Below are 15,749 nucleotides of genomic sequence, written 5' to 3' on the forward strand. Positions count from 1 at the left end.
GTATAGTATGTAAGATACTAGAGAAAATCATTAAGGGTAGTATTTGGGAGCATTTAAATGAGAATAGATTAATTAGAGATACCCAACATGGCTTTAGATCAGGGAGGTCCTGTCTTACAAATTTGCTCGATATCTTAGAATATATTACCAAGGAGTTAGATGATGGAAATAGCATAGATGTTATATATCTAGATTTTAGCAAGGCATTTGATAAGGTACCGCATAGGAGGCTAGTGTACAAAAGTCAGCAGCGAATGACGAAGCGAAAGATAATGAATGCTAAAGTTACAAGTGAGAGAAGTGTGATTCAGGCCCTTAGAGAGAAAGGTATGGAAGGTGGGCGAGAATGGTACAGATTCCTGAGGGGTGAGGGCATGCCTGACAGTGAGAATGTGGAGAGCCTGACGGTGAATGGGGCAGTGGTGACTGATAAGGAAGAAATGAGAAGGGCAATAAAAGAGTTCTGGGAAGAGATTGGAGGTGTAGGTGAGGTCTTTGATGTGGATGAAGGACATGTGTCACTGAAGAGAAAGGATGCAGATGAGTTGAATGAAAGGATCAGCAGGGAGGAGGTGGAGAAATGTGTGAAGAAGCAGAAGAATGGGAAGGCAGCAGGGCCGGATGAGATACCGTATGAAATGTACAAAAATGGAGAAGTAGTGATTGATAGGATGACTGAGTTGTTCAACCAGGTGTGGGAGGAGGAGAGTGCCGAGAATGTGGAATGAATGCAGGGTGACCTTGTTGCATAAGGGAGGATATAAGAGTAAGAATGAGTTGAGGAACTACAGGCCGATTGCGTTAGTTAACACAGTAGGCAAAGTGTTCAGTGCGGTGTTGAATGAGAGATTGTGCAAATGGATTGAGAGAGTTGGAGTGTTAGGCGAAGAGCAAAATGGATTCCGAGTGGACAGGAGAGCAGAAGACAATCTGTTTGTGGTGAATGAATTGATTGAGAGAAAGAAAAGGGATGGTAGCAAACTATACTTAGGTTTCCTAGACATAGAGAAAGCATATGATAGGGTAAACAGAGAAATGCTAGGTAGGGTGTTAGAAAAGATTGGGTTAAGTGCAAAGATAGTTAACATAGTGAGAAGTATGTATGTGGATACAAGAGCTAAGTATAAACTAGGGATATAGAGACAGACTGGGTGAAGAGTGAAAGAGGAGTTAGGCAGGGTTGCATATTATCACCAACCCTCTTTAGCTTATATACAGAAGAATTGGCTGCTAGAATGAGGAGAATGAATGCAGGTGTAAATGTGGGAAATGATAAGATAGGTGTGCTCTTGTATGCAGATGATGTTGTAGTCATGAGTGAGTCGGCAGAAGAGCTACAGAGTATGCTTGATGTAGTAGATGGGTATGGAAGAGATTTTGGAGTGAGATTTAGTAGTGAAAAGAGTAAGGTAATGGTTGTGAATAGGTCAGAGGATGAGAGGAACCATGTGTGGAGATTAGGAGTGAATGAGGTGCAGCAGACAGATGAATATAAGTATCTGGGGATGTGGATGAGTCCGGATGGCTGTGTAAAGATTAAGAATGAGAAGATAAGTATGGCAAATCAGTGGGTAGGTCGTCTAGGAAGTGCAGCAAGGATGAGGGCGAGTAAATATGACGTGCTGCGAGAAGTTTGGAAGAGCGTGGCTGTTCCGAGCATCATGTATGGTATGGATGTGATTGCTTGGAATGAGAGTGAACTAGATAAGTTAGAAATAGGGCAGAATAGAGTTGCAAGAATGGCACTTAATGCACCTAGATATGCAGCAGTAGAGGCCCTTAGGGGTGATATGGGTTGGAGCACTTTTAGAGAGATATGTGAAAGCGACCCTAAGGTATAAGGCTAGGTTAGAACGAATGAATGATGCAAGGATAGTGAGAAAAGTGTTTCTGTGGAATGTCAGGAGTAGCAAGTGGGGGAAGAGGTGTGTCAGGCTGGTAGCAAAGAGTGGGTTAGTAAGTAGTTGGGTTTTCAACAGGTAGAAGGAAGACATTTAGAGAGAGACTGGAGTATGATTGTTAGAAATGGAGAAGGTAGAGAATGGGATGTAAGGAAGTGGAAGAGTGAGATAGACAGAGTAGTGAAAGGTGTGGGACTGGATGACTGGAGAAATAGGATGGAGCAAAAGAGTACCTTGGTATGGTATAGAGAGAAAGAGGCCCCAATGTATGAAAAGTGGTATGAGGGAAGCCTGGGTGGTGATCTTCTCTTCCGAGCTAGGGCACAGTGCATGGATGTGAATGCAAGGAATTATAGATGGTCTGAGTCCCGCAGCAAAGTGTGCCAGATGTGTGACTTGGGAGAGGATGAGACAGTGGAACATGTGGTGCTGGAGTGTGTGAAGTATGCCAGAGACAGGTATGAGATGATGCAAGTGGTGCTGAGGAGCTGGGGCATGACAGAGTGGAGATGACAGGAAGGGAATGGATGGTGTTGCTGCTGGGACTGTGTGGGGACGACGAATGAAAGGATGATTGAGGCTGTGAAAGAGTTCCTGGAGAGAATGTGGCGTGCCAGATGCAGGAACTAGTGGTGTGAAAGATGGTGATTGCCCTCTTTGTTGTCTGGTGTTCTTTATGTTCCCTACAGGAGCTGCCGATACAAAGGCCTGACCCAGAAGAAATTCTGCGTCACCTGTACCATCAAGATCAAGATCAAGTGTAGTGAGATGAGAGAGAGAAATGCTTGGGAATGGATGGAGTACCTGCTGGGGCTGTGTGTTGAGAGACAGGTAAATGGTCGGGTGATTGAGGTGTGAAAGATTTCTTAGAGTGCCTAGGAACGTATGAGAATGATTGAAAGGCAGGGACCCCTCAGGGATGGGGATGGGGAACAGGTGTGAATGTGATGAATGATGAGGGAGGGAGGGAAAGCATTAATGCTTCAGACTTCCTGCCCCACTTCCATTTCCAGGTGTGTATGGGAGAACGCCGATCCAAAGGCTACACCGACAGCAAGTGCTGGGTGACTCCCAACTCAAGCTCAAGACGCCCGCGTGTTGTTCATGATGGAAGACGGACTTGCTTTCGTGGCTGCTTTACTGCTCTTGAAAAAGAAGCAGAGAAGTGATAAGAAGAGAAAGCTATGGAGTCGTCGGTGTCTCTTGAGGAGGAGAGAGGAGAGTGTTACCTTTCGATTGATGAAAGAACTCACAGAAGAAGACCCAGCTACCCTGAGGAACTGGATACGTCTTGATAGTATATAGTATATAGGGTATAGTGATGCAGTGTATCCCTTACAAAGATATAAGGCAGAGAAACTCACTCATGACTACAACATCATCTGCATACAAGAGCACACCTATCATATCATTTCCCACATTTACACCTGCATTCATTCTCCTCATTCTAGCAGCCAATTCTTCTGTATATAAGCTAAAGAGGGTTGGTGATAATATGCAACCCTGCCTAACTCCTCTTTCACTCTTCACCCAGTCTGTCTCTATATCCCCTAGTTTATACTTAGCTCTTGTATCCACATACATACTTCTCACTATGTTAACTATCTTTGCACTTAACCCAATTTTTCTAACACCCTACCTAGCATTTCTCTGTTTACCCTATCATATGCTTTCTCTATGTCTAGGAAACCTAAGTATAGTTTGCTACCATCCCTTTTCTTTCTCTCAATCAATTCATTCACCACAAACAGATTGTCTTCTGCTCTCCTGTCCACTCGGAATCCATTTTGCTCTTCGCCTAACACTCCAACTCTCTCAATCCATTTGCACAATCTCTCATTCAACACCGCACTGAACACTTTGCCTACTGTGTTAACTAACGCAATCGGCCTGTAGTTCCTCAACTCATTCTTACTCTTATATCCTCCCTTATGCAACAAGGTCACCCTGCATTCATTCCACATTCTCGGCACTCTCTCCTCCTCCCACACCTGGTTGAACAACTCAGTCATCCTATCAATCACTACTTCTCCTCCATTTTGTACATTTCATACGGTATCTCATCCGGCCCTGCTGCCTTCCCATTCTTCTGCTTCTTCACACATTTCTCCACCTCCTCCCTGCTGATCCTTTCATTCAACTCATCTGCATCCTTTCTCTCCAGTGACACATGTCCTTCATCCACATCAAAGACCTCACTTACACCTCCAATCTCTTCCCAAAACTCTTTTATTGCCCTTCTCATTTCTTCCTTATCAGTCACCACTGCCCCATTCACCTTCAGGCTCTCCACATTCTCACTGTTAGGCATCCCTCACCCCTCAGGAATCTATACCATTCTCGCCCACCTTCCATACCTTTCTCTCTAAGGGACTGAATCACACTTCTCTCACTTGTAACTTTAGCATTCATTATCTTTCGCTTCGTCATTCGCTGCTGACTCACATACGCTGCCCATGCATTCAGGTACTCCCTTTCAGCTTCCTCACTCTCATGTCTCCTCTTTCTTAACTGTCTGCACACCTATTCAGTCTCTTCCTTTCCTTCCTAGCATCCCTGATCTCATTATTCCACCACGGCCTACATGCATGCTTTCTGGCACTTGTTCTTGCATACCCTATCTGGCTTACTGCTGCATTCTCACATTTTCTACAAATCTATCATTCAGTTCATCCACGTCGCTTAGACTTTCATCCTCCCAGCTCCTCTCACTCAAGTCCACCTGGAAATTCTCCCATCCTACATCTCTCAATCTCCACTTTTTCCTCTTGGCCTTGGCATTTGTTCCATCTCTTCCATTCAACTTGCACTCTAACACCAGCATGTTATGGTCTGAGACTATGTCAATCATCCCATCTTCATCAATCCACATGCGGTCAACAACTTCACGCATTCTCCCATTCACTAGCATGTAGTCAATCGCAGACTCCTGGTTCCTCCCACTCCAAGTCACTCGTCCTTCAGCCAGGGTCTCATTGAGATTCTCCAAACTCACCTCATTCACAAGCTCATCCAGCATCTCACCATTCCTGTTCATTTGTTCACCTAACATACCTATGTGGGCATTCATGTCTCCCATAACAATCACTCTCTCTCCAGCATACTCTCTTGCAATCTTTTTCAAAACACTATATTTTCTGCCATTCTCCTAACTGCTCTGTCGCCTTCCACTGTCATATACACTACCACTACGACTATCCTCTCAGCTCTGCCACTTTCACTCCTGCACTCCACTCGAACAGCTAGCACGTCCTCACTCTCAGCACTGTCTCCTATGTCCAGCTCTTCCACTCTCAGGTTCCTCACCTTTTTGTGGAGCAAGGCTACGCCTCCTCCTAACTTATCCTGTTTTCTACGCCCTTTCCCTATCATGACAAACTCATTTCCTTCCATATGCACCACGTCCCGCAGGTGAGTCTCCGTGATACCTACCACATCCAAGCTCCATTCATTCAGCTCCTTGCATAAATCCTCAAACTTGCCAGTGCCCCATCCTCTCACATTCACACACCCAATCCTCATGCATCCTGACGCCCTGTGGGTACCTCCTCTTCCTTTTACATTTACACTCTCCTCCCGCAGGTTCCCTTTCTCTCGGTAACCTGCTCTCTTTCACGCTTCTGTCCTCCTCTCTCATACAAACACCTGCCCCTTCTCTCTGGATTCTGTCCTATTCCCTGCTGCCTTCCTCCCAACGCTGAGCCCACTCCATCAAGTTCCAGGCCACCCACACCTTTCCAATAGTGGACATGTGTACGCCATCCTGTGTCCACACCTGCCTCCAGTCCATCCTCTCCCACAGCTGCATCCCATCACATTTCCAGTCTTCCAGTCTTTCTATTACTACACTCACGCGATGGTGCTGCTGTTGCAGCTTAAGATCAAGATCAGCACCGTTGATCCGTCTGCATGTTTACATGTGTCAACACTCAAACAAGAGGGCCCACAACAGTGACAGGTTACACGCCGCATGTTCTCAAGAAATCCGCAAAAATGAACACTAGAGTGGGGCATTCATGTGTTAATTTTGTCGCAGGACAAAGGGCACCCACCCACACTTGGTCTTCTATCGCTTTCCTAAAGATCATGACAGGTAAGTACTGGTGTATAAAATGTGGATCGTAGTATACTTGATTTGGTTGAGACCTGTACAAATCAGTATAAACCTGCGTTATATTTGTTTGCTTTTGCTTGCCTGCTTCTGCTATATTTGTAACATAGCTTCCATTCTAGAATCTAGGCCTGTTGTTTTGGTAATTGTTTATGTTTATAATTTCCAATGAACTTATTAAACTTGCTTAGATATGTGTTTTTCCTTTCATGAGAATTCCAGATTTCTGGATAACACTTAAAAAAAAAATCATTGCTCTCAAAATTGGCAAATAAATAAAAAATATGACTTACAAAAACATTGTGTTTGTATTTACCATTAATATGCAGAAGTAATCCATGTGTAGAGCACCAAACAGGTACAGTACGTACGCATATTACTTTCTTACTGTGCAGTACCCAACGCCAACAAAAAACACCAATCACAACAGTTACAAAACACAGGAATATTACATATTTTCAGCATACTGTTTTATCTCTTTTCAGTACATAAATTATGCATATCAAACACTGTTCTGTATTTCCATATAAATGAAAGAAAATAAAGAATTCAACTGCAAAAAACATATTCTGTGAAACTTTAATTTTTTTTTCCTGATTTTAATTGTTTTTTTTTGGCCTTAAAATCTGGATTTCTGGCCTTTTGAGAGTATTAAGAGCCGAATTAATGGAGTTTGTATATATATATATATATATATATATATATATATATATATATATATATATATATATATATATATATATATATATATAATCTGTAATTTGGCTTATTTGAACCAATTTGAAAATATTTAACTAAGTAGGTGACATGTAATTTACCAAAGTACATTATAAATAGAGAAAGTACACACACACACACACACACACACACACACACACACACACACACAGTGGACATCTGGAATAGCTTAAGTGAAATAAGTGAAAGGGTGGTTACTGCAACCACCATACACATCTTTAAAGACAGCTAGATGCATAGCTATAGATATGGAGACAGTCTAATGTGCCATGCTGTACAGCACAACTATAGGTAAATAACACACACACACACACACACACACACACACACACAGTAGTATCATGTACACTACTTTCATCCACCTGTGACCCCGTTCATGTAAGTATATTTAGAGATATGTGTATATTGTACATGTGTTATAGCATATACTAGTGATGTAACACACAAGTGTGTGTGTGTGTGTGTGTGTGTGTGTGTGTGGTCTCAGGCCATAAGACGGAAACAGCTCTGAGCTCGTTCCTATCGTCTGGCTGTCTCGTCAGAGACTGCAGCAGATCAAACAGTGAATTCACACACACACACACACACACACACACACACACACACACACACACACACTACCAATAATGTACTCTAGTACAGTACATATTTACTTCATCCACCTGTGACCCCGTTCAAGCTCCCTTGTATCCAACTTGAGTTGTAAGTATATCATAGAGATATATGTATATTGTACATGTGCGATAACTATTTATAATTAGTGAGGCAACACACACACGTGTGTGTGTGTGTGTGTGTGTGTGTGTGTGTGTTCACTGTTTGATCTGCTGCAGTCTCTGACGAGACAGCCAGACGTTGCCCATTACGGTGCGATCTGAGAGCTCATTATGTGTAATTTTTTTCACCTCGGTCGCCTGCTGGTCACCCAGCCAGTCTTCCCCATTACGGAGCGAGCTCAGAGCTCATAGACCGATCTTCGGGGTAGGACTGAGACCACAACACACTCCACACACCGGGAAAGCGAGGCCACAACCCCTCGAGTTACATCCCGTACCTATTTACTGCTAGGTGAACAGGGGCCACACATTAAGAGGCTTGCCCATTTGCCTCGCCGTGTGTGTGTGTGTGTGTGTGTGTGTGTCGCCTCCCTAATTATAAATAGTTATCGCACATGTACAATATACATATATCTCTATGATATAACTCAAGTTGGATACAAGGGAGCTAGAACGGGGTCACAGGTAGATGAAGTAAATATGTACTGTACTAGAGTACATTATTGATAGTGTGTGTGTGTGTGTGTGTGTGTGTGTGTGTGTGTGTGTGAGGAAGGAACTCAAAGCGATTATTCAAATCGTGGCGCTGTTTGTTTACCGAGGCGCTGTTATCCACTATTCTAGCGGTATCTGGCATCTTTATGGCGACACGAATTTCTTATGGTGAATGGCAATCTTTCCAGTCTTGTTTTATCTATAGTCTTTGCTTCTACTCCTATCTCTTCTGTCACTACACCTAACATCCTGTCTCTTGCACACCCATACCCCTTACACTCCAGCATCAAATGTTCTACTGTCTCATCCACACCCCTCTCGCATACCTCACATACCTTGCTTCCTCCATTCTTCCACCTATACACCCTACTGTTCACCTCCAGGGACTTGGTCTGGGCTCTGAACAGCAGTTCCCCACCGCGGCTCCCATCATAAAAACTTTCACGCCTAGGCCGGTCCTTTCTCCTATACCATTCTAGCGTTGTCTTCTCACTCATCCCCCTCCTCCACTCTGCTTTTCCTTTCTCTTCCACACGCCTATTGATTTCTCTCTTACTCGCATCTACACTTCAATGTCCTATGGCTCTTCTAACAAGTATTTCTATTTCACCCACCCAAATTTCTATATTAAACGACTCCTGTGCCCACTGTCCATACACGTTTCATTCGTACATCTTTTTTGCCCATTTACTCCCATCCATCCTCTGCAGTCTAACCCTATACCTCAACACTGCCTTAGCTAACCTTTCCCTAAATGTACTCCATCCCATATATCTTCTGATCGCCTCCACTGCCACATACCTGTTGGCACCTAGCGCTATCCTGCCTGTCATGTTCTGCAGAACCTCTAGCCTATTCAGGTCTTTCCTAGTCCACACTGTTGTTTCTAAACCATACATGATGCTGGGGATAGCTACTCCCTTCCATAGTCCTCTAACTACCTCATACTTATTTGCCCTGCACCGTGCTACACTACCTAGTCTCCCCACCCATTAGTTAGTCCGTGCATTTTTTTCCTGCTTGGTCCTTTCACACCCTCTTTCATCCAGCCAAATACCCAGATACTTGTACTCCTTTGTTCCTCCATGTCCTGTCCCTGTCTAACGCATCCCCATTTACTACTAATACTTTACTCTTCTCCCTGCTGAATCTAACGTCAAAATCCCTTCCATACTCACTCACAGCATTCAGCATTTCCTGCAGCTCTGCATGGTGCTTGCTAAGGACCACCACATCATCTGCATACAGGAGAATGCTCAGCACATCATTCCCCACTTTCACTCCTAATCCTGTTCGCCTCACTCTCGCTGCCATCTCCTCCACATATAGGCCAAATAGTAAAGGGGAAAGAACACAGCCTTGTCTTACTCCTCTCTCATTACCCACCCATCCAGTCACCAGATCCCCTGTACTAAACACTGCTCTTGTATTCTCATATATACTCCTAATGATTCTCACTATCTTCTCACTCACCCCAACATTTTCTAATACCTTGCACAGCATTCTCCTATCTACTCTATCATAAGCCTTATCTATGTCTAGAAAAGCTAAATACTTCTTCCTACCGTCCTTTCTCACTCTCCCTATCACTTCATTTACTACATACATGTTATCTTCACCTCTTCTATCTTTCCTAAACCCATTCTGTTCCTCACCCATTACCCTATTTCTTTCTATCACTTCACTCAGTCTTTCATTCAACACACCACAGAATATCTTACACACTGAATCACACACTGCTATTGGTCTATAGTTCCTAATTTCCTTCCTACTTTTACTACCTCCTTTATCTATAAGTGTCACTCTACTTTCATTCCAAGTTGCAGGCATTCTTTCATCCCTCCAAATCCTTCCAAACAACTCATGTAGTCCCTCAATCACTCCTCGTCCACCCTCTCTGTAAAACTCATTCAGAATCCCATCGATACCCGGAGCCTTACCTCTCTTTAGTTTCTTTACATACCTCTCAATCTCCTCCATACTGATCTCTTCATTCATTCATTCCTCTATTTTCCTATCTAGGGTGATGTTTCCTAAGTTCCTAGCTGGCTCATTCACTCCTCCAATAGCTTTCCAGTACTCTTCTATCTCTCTAATCATTTCCTCCCTTTCCCTAATTCTCCTTCCATTCACTACTAACTCTTCTACATGGTCTACTTTATTACCTTCCTCTCCTCTTAAAAATTTATACCATTCCCTAACTCCTTCTTCACCCTTTTTCCTAAGTTCCTCAATAATTTTCCTCTCCTCATTCCCTCTGGCCCTCCTGATTAATGCCTTCACCTCTTGCTGCTTACTCCTATACTCTTCCCACAATCTATCATACTCTATTCTCTCTACCTCACTGTTCTGTCTGTACCTTCTAAGGCTCCTACATCTCCTATTCAGTTGCCTTCTTTCCTTCCTCGCCCTGTCTATCTCTTTGTTCCAGTCTGACCAATGTTTTGGTACCAGTACGGTTCGGCCCAGCGCCGAAATATTGCTGCCCGTCGAAACTATCCTTCATTTCGGTTAGCACCGTAAGACCAAAACCGGCTACAAAACTACCGGCTTCAAGAAGTACCGGCGTCAAAATTCCCGAGATAAACGCCCGTGTGACCTGGCCTTTATCTCTACACAGTTAGGGTGCCTTCTGTACATAAGATAAGGAGAAAATCTTGTGGAGGCTTGGTCAGAGATACGCATTGTGAAGGCAATATCACTCAAGAAATCATCACAGTTATCCTGGGCATCAGTTACCATCTTCTTGGGTCTTGCCTCTAATGTTTGATTCACCTTCTCAGTCAAACCATTTGTTTAAGGGTGATAGGCACTAATTAGTAACTGAGTGCCTAATATGGTGTGTACGTTTCAGAGAGATCATCCATCAGCTGGAGAAAAGAAACTCAAGAAATACCTACATAGTATTTAGTAACTATTCAACTACTTCTCTGTTATATATATATATATATATATATATATATATATATATATATATATATATATATATATATATATATATATATATAAAGGAAATTCAATACTCGAACTTAATTCGTTCCAAACTGGCTGTTCAAATATCAAAAAGTTTGACTTCTGTTATCTGTAAACCAGGCAATTCGTTTTAACATCAGCTAAACCTCAAGTTTATAAAAAATTCAATGTATTTTTTTTTTATTTGTACTCAATTTAAGAGAAGGCTGTTGATGGATAACGTAGAAGAGGACGGGGGAAGGGTGGGAATGGGGAGGGAGGGTATTTGTCGGAGGACGAGTCACCATCCATGTAAAATGTCTGATAACTCGATATGATTCTTGTGAACTCTCTAATGGAGGGCACTTGCACTCTCACTAGATTTCTTATTTTCACCACTAATAAGCCTCATTGGTGCCATTGTATTTTTCTAAATGAAAGACTATAGACAGAACTCAGAAGAATTTTGTTCGTGTTCCCTCGACCGCGGCGCGGCGGAGGGAGTCTCAAATTTAGTTTTGGTAACACCGGCATTACCAGTATCAGATCGAGTCAACCACATGTGCGGTCGTTCGAATACCAGATATTTTTTCGAGTATATATATATATATATATATATATATATATATATATATATATATATATATATATATATATATATATATATATATATATGAAAGATAAGGTTATATAATTCTGGTCAAAATGTTTATTGCTGTTTTAGATGCATTTTGACTAACATCCAGTATTATATAGTGCTGCTCATAATATGTGTCTATAAATGATCAAGAAACACAACATTTAATTAAGATTTTCGGAGTTGACATAAGCATCATCCGATTGGAGGTGAAGGGCTGGCCGATTTTAACCTATAAATCAGTAAATAGTGAACATTTCTCAATGAAAACTTTCTTGGAGCACGGTGAGTGATTCATTTCTCTCCTCTTATCAAAATCAAGGTGAAATTCGCTGCATTTACATAAAAAAAAGTGAAAGTGCGTGATGGTATGTCGGTGTCGTGCGAACTGTGCCTGTCGAAGCTATTCGAAGGTTTCAAATATTCGATAAATAATACATCATAAGACTACTGATGATGTGTTATATACACTCATAATGACAACTGATGATCGTGCTTGTTCTGCTTAAGGCGGCGACACACCAGCACTTTTTCCGTCGTTGACAATTTCCATCGTTTTTGTACTGTTCTGTCAACTCTTTCCGTCGTCTTGAGTCAGACAAAACGCACCGTTTTCCTCAAGCGTAATTTTTTAGTCAAATTAAGGTTTATGGCTTCTAATCAAACCTTTTATAATAAAATTTGTTTTCTCGTTAATTGGAATGATGCTATAATCTCAATTTAATACAGTCTTGATAAGCATATATATATATATATATATATATATATATATATATATATATATATATATATATATATATATATATATATATATATATATATATATATATATTTATTTATTTATTTATTTATTCTAGTCTAGCAGTGAAAAGTGGTTCAATTGTTTGTTTACATTTCTCTGGGACAGCGGTGCTCCAAGGGAGAACTTCCTAGTACCAACTGGCCAAGATGAGCAGCTCTGTTGTTTATGAGTGGACAAAGCTGTCTGAAGAGTTTTTCATAGAGAACATTAAAGGCCAAAAATAGCAACGAAAAAATACCAACGGCTATCTGGGGGTGAAGGGGCAGCCATGTTTGTTTACCGTTGACAAACGCGACAAAGGCGGAAGCGAGCTTGTGTGTGACGACGAGTGTTGACAAAAGTTGACAGTCTTCAGAAAATTGACAAAAAAAAAAAAGTTGACGGAAAAGTGCTAGTGTGACGCCGTTTTTAGGATATCAGTTCCATCAGTTCCTCTGCAAGCGAGAGTGTGCCAAGATAACAGAGGGATGTGGAGCCCAGGGAATATTTTCGCATAGAGGGAAAATTTCGCCAGCGACAGCGGGAAACAATGTTTACATACTATATCATACCATATCATAGACTCTGTAACTTAATGGGTCCATATGTAGTAATATTTGGTATCTACATGCAAAAGTTGATGAAGCTAGGTAAAAAATAAATAAATAAATAAAATGAATAAAAATTCAGGACGTCTTTTTTTTCATTTTGAGACTGTTCTTGTGTTGTGCTCTTCACATATTTGGGGATTTCCACTCGCAGAGTTTTATTAGAATGGGTGGAATCAAAATCTTTTCGTCTCATCAACTCCCCGTCCTTTGGGTGATTGTCTTCAGCCTCTTTCTCACCGCCGAAATGTTACATTTCTTGTCATCTTTTACCGCTATTTTCATGCTATCTGCTCTACTGATCTTAAAACTGTATGCCTCTCCTCCTGCGGCCTCACTGCACAAGGCTTTCTTTTTCCTCTCACCTCTATTCTGTCCAACTCTCTAATGAAAGAGTTAACCAACACTCACTCATTCATACCTTTCACTGGTAAACTCTGGAACTCCCTGCCTGCTTCTTTATTTCCATCTTCCTACGATTTGATTTCTTTTAAGAAGGAGGTTTCAAGGCATTTGTCTCAAACTTTTGGTTAATTCCTTTTTGATCTTTAAAGAAACTGGCATTCAAGTGGACCTTTTTCTTTAAATCTTTTGTTACCCTTGGACGGTTTCCCCTCTTGCATTAAGGAAAAAGGTCCACCGACACGTCAAATATCCGGAGTCTACATATGCAGCATATATATATATATATATATATATATATATATATATATATATATATATATATATATATATATATATATATATATATATATATATATATATATATATATATATATATATATAAGAGTTGTACTGGTTTGCGATATTTGTGTAGTGTTCGAAAGACATTGGAAAAATAAGGAGAGAAATAGAAGCGCTACGAATTTCTTATTAAAGTAAATATCTTTTATAGGTGGTATGGATTTCGTTAGGAATTCTGAAATATATAAATCGTTTGTGAATGTCCGGCTAGGTGGATGTAGTTAGTTATTGAACAAGGTGAAAGGTGCATGAATGATTTATACACACACACACACAAACACACTCCTGGAACAGAGTTACAGAGTTAACATCGATGATTGCAAATTATGTGCAAGTATATGTGAAAGTATAGATAACTTCATTTATCATGGCAAGTAAATTCACCTAAGAATATACGTTATGGTCCACAGAAGTGATCGACGATGGACACAGTTTGTTACTTACACAAACATTCTCAACGTCTTATCTATTGCTGCAATCAAGATTTTCTATGTATATTGTGCGTCTTCATGCATTAATTATTTTTTTTTTTTGGCATAGAGTGTATATATATATATATATATATATATATATATATATATATATATATATATATATATATATATATATATATATATACATACATATATATATATATATATATATATATATATATATATATATATATATATATATATATATATATATATATATATATATATATATATATACACACACACACGTATATACAGGTATGTATGTGTGTGTGCGTATCTATCTATCTATCTATCTTTATATATATATATATATATATATATATATATATATATATATATATATATAGTATATATATTAGTAGACACCTACCGAAACAATAATTTACTCCCAGCGAGTTCTAATAGCACTAGTTTAGGGGGTGCCGTGAGCTTTCCATTAAAGTTACCTGTGATCTCCCTGAACGTTTTCCTTTGTCTTACAACTCAAGGGGTCAGTCACAGCCTGTCCTCTAAAGATAAATCTCCCATTTCACATAAAACTACATGCACCTACTACACATACACACACACTTTATCTAAAAATCAAAATAAAAAAGATGGCGACCAGAAATGTTCCCAGATCGGACTGCTCTCTCGGTGGCGACCCAAAGTGTCTCGACACCTCCCTCAACTTTTTCGTCATTAACCATTGCAATATTAAAATTTGTGGTCTTACATCTAATTTTCAATCTTTGGAACACCACCTCTCCTCTGCTAAACCTCATCTTTTCCTCACCGAATCACAACTGTCTGAGGCAACTAACAGTAGCGTATTCTCTGTTCCCTGCTACTTTCTTTATCCTCATTTTCGCTCTAAAGCTGGATGTTGCGTCCACGGTCCAGATATAATAAGGTCTTCCATCCGGTTGGCTTATCTTGGTCTCGTCCGCGCATATACGTCACGTGAGCCTCAGTCAACGTTTGCCTGTGGCTCATGTGTTTGAATTTGAATTTTCTTTTACCCTACCCTCACGGCCTCTTTTTGTGGATGCGTGAGCTTACCATTCTGCCCTGTTACTACTTATTATGGGACCTAAAAAACTAATTAGTAAGGCCCAAATCTCAGATTCTTTGATGGTGTGGGGTTGTTTTTCTTACTATGGTCTTGGAAAATTAATGTTTTTGCCTTAGAATGTTCATATGAACCAAAATAACTACTTTGAACGAATTCTGGATGAGTTAGATGAGTGTATGTAAAAGTGAAATGTAGATATTGTTTTGTCCTTTTTGTATAATGTCAGCAACGCACAGCACAACTATTGACCTTTATAAAGAGAAAATAAAAATTGGTCTCAAGATGGCGAGGTCAGATTATGACTTGGCGCACGGTTGCTTGGGCGCGTGTGACACGGGCAGGGGTCAGGGGCCGTCAGGGTCTGACTGGCTAGCTGGGCCCCTGCATCACACCGATCCGGGGCCCACATGAGTCATAGACACGTGACCGTGGATGCGCGGATGGAAGACCTTATATATCTAGACCGTGATTGCGTC

Source organism: Portunus trituberculatus, chromosome 41 (genome assembly GCF_017591435.1).
Source record: "Portunus trituberculatus isolate SZX2019 chromosome 41, ASM1759143v1, whole genome shotgun sequence".
Lineage (NCBI taxonomy): Eukaryota > Metazoa > Arthropoda > Malacostraca > Decapoda > Portunidae > Portunus > Portunus trituberculatus.